Source organism: Mastomys coucha, unplaced genomic scaffold, assembly GCF_008632895.1.
Source record: "Mastomys coucha isolate ucsf_1 unplaced genomic scaffold, UCSF_Mcou_1 pScaffold20, whole genome shotgun sequence".
Classification (NCBI taxonomy): Eukaryota; Metazoa; Chordata; class Mammalia; order Rodentia; family Muridae; genus Mastomys; species Mastomys coucha.
This window is the reverse complement of record NW_022196903.1, coordinates 37,728,150-37,737,142: the sequence shown is the minus strand read 5'-3', so window position 1 is coordinate 37,737,142 and position 8,993 is coordinate 37,728,150. Positions and strand designations below refer to the sequence as shown.

Genomic DNA, 8,993 nt, shown 5'->3' with positions numbered 1-8,993 from the left:
AAAAAAGGGATCTTGCCAATTAGACAATCGTAGAAACGTGGAGGAAGAATCCCTTAAAGAGATGAACGAATGTCTCTTGTCTATGGGCTGACCAACCAATCATTTGTTCCGTTCTCCAAAAGATTTGCGAACTGATTGCGTTTCAGCTAGCTCTTCATTTTGTTTTGCTTGGCTTTAAAGACTTAAGAATAAAAAGACTGTACATCATTCTAAAGTGGTCTAATCTACAAGATGATGAAATAAATGCTTGACTGGCTTATGGGTAAAAACTAAGGCTTTAATACCATATTGGAGGGTCTCATTTCTGCCCTTCCCTGTCTGAGACTTGGCATTCTTCACGGTTTTCCTTTCCTCTACGTTTGTGTGTAAAACATACATGGGTTGTTTTATGATTTTGTCATGCTTTCATATCATGAATATTATCCCGTATATTCATATATTTTTAGGATTCATCCTTGATTTATACTTCTTTCGTTTTTATTTCTTATTGGTTTAATACCCTGTATGTTAGCATTCTGTATAAACTCCTCCCCCACGGATACCTGGCAGCAGCCAGGTATCCTCCTCCCCATAGTTACCTGGCAACGGCCTGGTAGGCCTGGCCCTATAAAAGGGGCTGCTTGCCCCCTCCTCTCTCTCTTACTCCTGCTTCTCCACCTTGCCTCTTACTCCTTTGCTCCCCCTCTCTCCCCATTCCCTAACCCCCTCTCTCCTCTCATGGCCGGCCCCTACTTCTCTACTCTCTCCTTCTCTCTGCCTTTCTCTGCCTCTGCTATCCTCTTAACTCCCCTCCCCATGGCCTAAATAAACTCTATTCTATATCATACTGGTGTGTGTCTGGTCCCTCAAGGGGAAGGGGTGCCTCTGCATAGGCCTGCCGAAGCACCCCTTCCCCCACACCTCGCTAGAACATATTCTTATAGCTCTTTCTCTTTTTTATGATCACAACACTATATTTATTCTACCATTGGGTATTAGATTTCTCACTTGGGGGAATGTACTCATTTTTTTTATGTGACAAACTATCCCAACATGTAACAGAAGATCAATAATAAACAACAACAAAGCCACTTCTAGTATTTCTTTGCCACCTGCCAGTTTCTGTGGATCTAGACTCTGGAGTCTCTGGAGGTTCTCACATGCTATATAGTAAAGGGATATTGGCTCAGCCTGACTTAAGGCTCATAGGAGCTAACACAGGATTGTTGTAAACTTGGGATCTCCCTGATTCTGGCGGGGCATGTCTTTCTTTGTAGTGTGGGCCTCCTTACTTAGAGAGGCTTGCTGTGACACAATTTCTTGCTCCCTCTAACCCAACCCCAGAGTGAGGCTTTGCCAAAAGAAAGCCAAGAGCCAGATTATCTTTTTCTTTTCTAATTTCAAAGAATGTCATCTACTTCTGTTACTTCTATTCTTTAGAAGTGATTGACTCCCAACCCATAGTGGATTTCACATGGGCATGGACAAACATTACAATGACTACCTACTATGGCAACCACACAATGTCCTCTAACACCCATGACTATGTGTACAAGTGCTTCTTTAGAGTGTGCATTTCAAGAGTAGAAAAAATAGGTCATAAGATTTGTATATATCCAGCTCTATTGGGTCATTTCTAAGTTCTTCCTCAAGTGCCAAATTAGTTGGCACCCCCTACAGCAAAGGGTCAGAGAGGTTGATACTCCACAGACCCGTCATAACAAATTACATTTTTTGTCTGGCTAATATGTAGAAGTAGCATTCTAGTAGAATTTCACTTAGCATTTCCACACAGCTAACGAGGCAGGCTGCCTTTTGTATACGCTGATCAAGTATTTGGCTTTCTGTCTTCATTTCTGATGCCTGGTTTGTACTTATTCTCCTGGTAAGTTGTTTTTCTGTACCTAATTGACTCATTGGAGTCTTTTCTTTATACAATTCATGTCTCAGTCCATTTCTCAGTCATCGTATGTGCCACAAATGTCTGCCTCCAGACTGCTTCTGAGATTTTCTCTTTATCTTTCCATGCCTCTCAGTGAAAATTTATGTTTTAGTTACTAGAACTTTCTTTTATCATTTCTCAAGGGTTGTATCTTCAAGGAAAAAAAAAAAGAATTGTATTTTCAAGGGGTGGGAGAGATGGCTCAGTGGATAAAGGCCCTTGCTGAGTAAATGGGAGGATCAAAGTTAGAATACCAAGCTCCCATATAAAAGCTGAGCTGGTGTGGTAGCCAAGTGTAATGCCAGTATAAAGCAAAAGGGATTTTCCCCTCACCGTACCCTCAAGGCAAGATTATTAGGTAAACTATCAGATTCTCAACTTTAAGTCCAGGGAGAGACCCTGCCTCAGTAAATAAAATGAAAATAATGACATCAATTGTTTCAGTGGCTGTTGAAAGCATTGTGTAATCCACTGGGCTGAAATGGCTTAGCTGTTCATGGCATTCCCCTTGCTGAAGATTGGCAATCATTTCCCAGAACTCACAGGTAGCACACAATGCCTTGTAACCACCTGACAGCAACCTCTGGCCTCTACAAGTGGGAGCACACATACAAGACACATACACACACACATGAATACCACACACACAGAGGCACACACAGAGGACACAGTTGTATCCTCAGGGTTATAAAGTAACCTATTGTATTGTTTTCCAATGGTTTCCAATGGTGCCAATGGTTTTGCATTTGGTGCTCAGGTTTAATCCACATGAAAACTGATTGCTTTATTGTTTATTCTTTGTAGGTGATCACCTGTCCTCACATCACTGGTCTGCATGAATCAAGTATTCCATATGTGTATAAATTTATTTTAAGCTCTCTACTCTCACTAATATATTTGTCTTTATATATTAGTTTCTTGTCAATCAAATTTGATATAATAAATTAGTTATTTTATTTACCGGTACCTGATTTCAAATTTGCCTCATGAACAATAATATCATCTAAAAATCATGACAACTTTCTCTCTTTATCTGTATATCTTTAATCTTTAATTTCTTTTTCCTTCCTTCCTGCTTTGGCAAAGCCCATCCTGGCACTGCTTAGAAAAGTTTTATTAGGTAGACTTTAAAAATAGCTTTAATCATGGTTATCAGGTAAACTCTTTTTTCGGTAAGTAAGTTTGTCATAAGTGAATGTTTCATCAATTGTTTCTGTGGCTATTGAAAGCCTCATGTAATTCATGGGGCTGAGAGAAGTTGAGCATATACTCCCCCTTCTCCAGGATTGGGGGTAGCTCACTACAGGCTGTAACTCAAGCTCCAGGGGAGCCAACAACAGCTCTCACCTCTGTGGGATTCTGCACTCACATGCATACACCCACACACATATACACAAAACAAAATAAAACAAGTCTTTTAAAAACAGAAGGTATGTAATTCTTTCTCTTTTAAAAATATCTTTTAAGTATATGGCAAGCATAGCATTTAACTTCTAACAGTAAGCTAGCTGAAGTCTCTAAAATATCAGTGTGTCTCTAGTATGTATGTCACGGCACTTATTAATAGCACACTGAGACAGGCATTATTTACATTTATGTAAGCTAGCATCATTCTAAACTTATTGCTTTCTGTACTGTTCTGATCTGCCATTGATATCATCTCAAAATAGCATGAGTAAGGTTTTTTGTTTTGTTTTTTGGGGTTTTTTGTTGTTGTTGTTTCTTTTTTCTTTATTTATTTATTTCTTTTTTTTTTTTTTTTTTTTTTTTTTTTTTTTTTTTTTTTTTTTTTTTTTTTGGCTCTGTTATAGAAAATCTGCACAATATTGCAATTATCTAATCCTTGAATAGTAAAACCTTCTGGAGTTGAAGTTCAGGGGATTTTAAGCTTGTTGTTTCAATTACCTTACTATAGTGAATGCTTTCCTTAAACTAGCTGTATGCTTTTATTTGTAAGTTAATTAGAATAAAACAATTTCGTTATTTAAAAATACAATTATAGGACTATTTAAGTTTTCTTATGGATTCAATTTTGTGCATATGTATTCAGTATTACTAAAACAAAATAAAACAGCATTACTAAAAACATTCTTACTAAAATTCATTATTGGTTTAACTCTTTCAGTGTTCTATTGTGGTGACCTTTTCTTTAGTAAAGTATTCCCACTTTGTTTTTCCTATAATTTTGTATACTTTATTGACACACACACACACTTTTTATCTTTTTAGTTTTTATTCACGTTAAAGCCCTAAACTTGTATACTTATCTCATTAATTCTGCACTTTTCTTTCTAAGCTTTTAAAGTTTAAGTTTCTGTTGCCAGTTTTTTTAGCTATATCCCATACCCATTTATGTGAACATTTTTATTATGCAGCTTTATGAACTTAAAATTAACATCATGCGCTTGTTTTAATCACAAATTTTCTTTAGACACATTTTCAAATGTGTCTTGTGTATGTGCACTCAGTATGTTCGGGTTTATGTGAAAAAGAGTGCACATGTGTACATGCAGAGGTCAGAGGTCAACTCTCAGGCATCGTTTTTCAATATCTGTTTGTCTTGTTTTTTTGTGACAAGGCCACTCACTGGGATTTGCAACTCACCAATTGGGCTATGTTGGTTGGTCAGTCAGCCTCAGATACAAACTTGCCTTTGTTTCCCAGGTCCTGGAATTACCAACACATGCCACTAAGTTCAGCTCTTTACCTTGATGATGCAGTTCAAACTCAGGCCTTTATGCTTTCATGGAAGAACTTTATCAACTGAGGCATCTCCTTAACCCAGAATGCATTTTTCGATTTCCAACTGGTCATAAAAAAGCTTCTTTCATCATCATGTAATAAATGCAGCCCAATTCACATTATAGATGAATAGGATGCCAATTCCTTTGTGTTATTAAAACTAAGATTGAAACCAAATTGCCTTTGAGTTTGGAAGGAATATATAGTGTTTAGTTATATAATATCATATGTTTACCTTTAAAATGTTATATGTTCTAATCCGGTGTATCCTCATTAAAATTTTGTCTGTAGAATTATCAAATATAGTATGTTATGTGAAAATATTTCATTATAAGGTGAATTTGCCATTTCTTATTGTAGAGCTACAAAAATGTGCTTTGTATAGGAGAGTTTATTAGTTAATTTTGGTGAATTGGATGCAGGGGTCCTGGAGAACTATCAATCTTACTTTAAAAATCTAAATTTAAGCTGGGTGTGGTGTCACAGGTGGCAAAGGAAATTTATTCTCTATGAATTCAAGGCTGGTTTTGTCTTCATAGAGAGTTCCAGGACAGTTAGGGATACATAAAAAAAAAAAAAATCAAGATCAGATCAAGGATTCTATACCTGACGTTTGCCTCATTTATTTGTCTTTCAAATACAGATTTATTTATTTCTAATAAACATTTAGGTATAAATTACAAATTATAGAAGTTCACCAGGCCCAGGTGTACAGCTAAACAAATTTTATCTTTGTACATGAAAATTTTCTTTTCAGAATTTCATACATGTATACTAGGTACTTTGATCATAACTAGAGCATTCCCCTCCCTCTAGCTTCTTGATTTACTGCTTGTTCTCCTTCCAACTTCACGTGTATGTTTATACATACATACATACATGTGTGTGTATATGCATATGTTGATGGGCTTTTCCTTTTGTTTGTTTTTTTCTGTCTGCCTCAAAGGAAAGAGTTATGAATCTATCTCTTTAATAATTATCCCTCATCATTAAACATACATCTAATTCATCTGAGTAGATAATGAAAAACAGTTTTTGCAAAATGACTGCAGCAGTATAGTATCATAAGAAGTGTGTGTAAGTCCCACCAATTGCAGACCTTTCTCACCAATAGATACTGTACTAGTGTCATGATTAGCCCTGTATGATGGATAGAAGTATCTATTGCAGATTTGACATGCATTAGGTGGTGAGTTGTTATATTAAATGTTTTTTTTTTCTTTCCTGATCACTTAGGGTTCTAATTTTATAAAGCCTTCAGTTTGAGGGTAAGACTTGATTCTATTGTATTCAGGGTATACACATGCATTTTTCATTTTATTAATGAATCTGAAATATCTTCCTTTTGGCTTGCCTTTTCACTTTTTTTTTCCCCGAGACAGGGTCTCTCTGTGTAGCCCTGGCTGTCCTGGAATTCACTCTGTAGACCAGGCTGGCCTCAAATTCAGAAATCCGCCTGCCTCTGCCTCCCAAGTGCTGGGATTAGAGGTGTGCGCCACCATTGCCTGCTGCCTTTTCACTTTGATAAGCTTCTAGTAAAAATAACTGTTTCACCTTACTTAATTTTAATTTGTTTTTAAAGTAACATATTTTGAGACAAAGTTTCACTTTGTAGCCCAGGCTGACCCCAGATTCACAGCAATGTTGCTTCTTCACTCCTCCATGTACTGGTCTTACTGGTGTGAGCTAGGCATGACACACAGCTAATAACCTCTAACTTTTATAGTTAAAGCTAAACCCTTGAAGATAGTGTTCCAGTTCTGTTTAAGAACACTCTGTCTACCTAGTTCCCCCAAGCTGCCCGATGCTTGCTTATACCACCACATATGTCTTACCCTCAAATGAACAAAACACCCGAAGACTTTATAAAGTAAGAAAGCCTAAATGGCCAGGAAAGAAAAAAACTGTTTAATATGATGAGTTATCATTTAATGCATGTCAAATCTGCAATAGATACTTCTATCCATCATACAGGGCTAACCATGACACTGGTGTCTTCACTCATCCACAAGAGGGAACTTTAGTCTCGTTTTCTTTCTATGAGGAAAGTAATCATAGGTATTCTGTATTTATGGCGTTATATAATCTACATTGCCACCCAAAGTCCCCACATCCTTGTCAGTTTGAGTTTCAACAAGTGAGCTTTGGAGGGAAGCAAACATTTCCCTAACAATGGAATTGGCATCTACTAAATTGAGCCCTGATTTCTTTTTGTGCTTGTGTTTATCTTTTGCTTCCATTGGAATCAATTTTTTATAGTGTTTTCCCTCTATATTATTTGTGTGAATGTGAATGTGTGTGTTTTGTAAGTACAGCACTGTACTGGTTGGTTTTGGGTGCCAACTTGACCCAGGCTGGAGTTATCACAGAGAAGGGAGCTGCAGTTGGGGAAGTGCCTCCATAAGATCCAGCTGTGGAGCATTTTCTCAATTAGTGATCAAGGGGGGTAGGGCCCCTTGTGGGTGGTGCCATCCCTGGGCTGGAAGTCTTGGGTTCTATAAGAAAGCAGGCTGAGCAAGCCAGGGGAAAATAAGCCAGTAAGGAACATCCCTCCATGGCCTCTGCATCAATTCCTGCTTCCTGACCTGCTTGAATTCCAGTCCTGACTTCCTCTGGTGATAAACAGCAATGTGGAAGTAAGCTGAATAAACCCTTTCCTCCCCAACTTGCTTCTTGGTCATGATGCTTGTGCAGGAATAGAAACCCTGACTAAGACAAGTACCCATGAATTAGGGGAGTACATTTACATATGCACAGAGACTAAAGAAAGAAAATGTGTGTCTTACTGTATCTCTCTCAATCTTATTCCCTGTAGAGACAGTAACCCACTGAATGCAGGACTTGCTACTTCCGCTGCGCTGCCTGGTCAAGAAAGTCAGGAGATCCTCCTGTCTCCACCTCACAGGGTTATAGATATGTGTTCTGCCAATGCCCCCACCCCCATCCTGGATATTTAAGTGAGTGCCAGGGATGAATTCAGTTCCTCATCATTGGAGAGCAAGTACTCTTACCGACTCAACCATTTCTCAGTCCCTACATTATTTTTGAATAATATAATTTTTCCAGTTTTAATAGTAATTATAATATTACAGCTTATCATAGTCTTTGTAACTGCAAATTATTACTTTTGCTATTTTAAAACAAAAATCTTAATCCAGTTCATTTCCATGAATCTAGTCATTCAAATGTGTTAGTCACATATTTGATTTTACTTTATACCCTACCACAAGATGTGACATTTGTTTATTTTTAAAAACCCAATACTTGTGTACATCAGTACACAGTTTACTCTTTACAGTACACTGTTTATTTCCACAATGTTCTTTGTCTTTCTGGGATCATTCCTCTTAATCCTGAAGCGTTCCTTTGAGTAACTCTTCTTTTGTTTTGAGTCCTTATGATACTTATAGACAAAGACTCCAATACATCTTGCCCAAATGTCATTCATTTCTGTAGCTAAAACACAGTAGTGTACATGAAGCTGCAACAAAGAAAGTTCTTGTACATAAGCAGTGCTTTCACTTGACACATAGGAAAAGTCATAATATATCTGTAAGAATCACACTGTACCCACAAAGATTGTTTTCACAGCAAAGTGAAACCTGAAGTGAGTCAGTAATAACAAAAAATGTTTGAAAGTTTTCTTCTAGATCAGTGCTGCTTCTAAATATATGCTGCTGTTCCCAAGTTTGCTCAGACTGTGGTTTTCTAGAATGGTCTTCATTTTGCCTTTATGCATAGAATTGTAGGCTGGCAGATTTTGCAGTTTCTTTCTTTTAACCCTATTATTCCATTCTGTCCTTGTTTCCATAATTTCCTTTGAAAGCCAGCTGTATTTTTGTTTCTTTGAGAAGAAGGTGCCTTTACCTCTGGCTGGTCTTCAGATCGTCTCTGTAAATTTGGTTTTCAGCAGCTGACTGTGCAGAGAGTGAATTTATTCCTCTCTGTTTATTCTGCTCAGGGCATATAGAGCTCTTTGTGTTTTAATGTTTTTCATCTGTCTTTGGCAATTCTCAGACATTAATTATGAACAGATTGCTTCTCCTTCTTTCTTTTCCCATAGAACACTAATTGGATGCTTTTGTAGCTTCTTGCCATGTCTCACTTTCAGCTCTTGTTTTAAATTTGTTTTTAATGTATTGCCTGGGTGTTTGCACATGTGGGTGTGGTACATGTAGAAACCACAGAAAAAGGTCAAATCTCCTGGAACCATGTGGCAGTGAGCACCCTTGCTGGGACTGAACTCCTGCCCTCTGTAATAATAATATCAGCCCTAATTCTTGAGCCATCTCCTACCTACTAGAAGGACTCAAAAATCTTATCTGTTAGG

General features: G+C 37.5%; 1 protein-coding gene across 3 annotated transcripts in view; it reads left to right on the top strand.

The window, feature by feature from the left end:
- LOC116098818 (TRPM8 channel-associated factor 1) overlaps positions 1 to 8,993 on the top strand; it is a 45,656-nt gene that overhangs the window by 773 nt on the left and 35,890 nt on the right. The window lies entirely within an intron of this gene.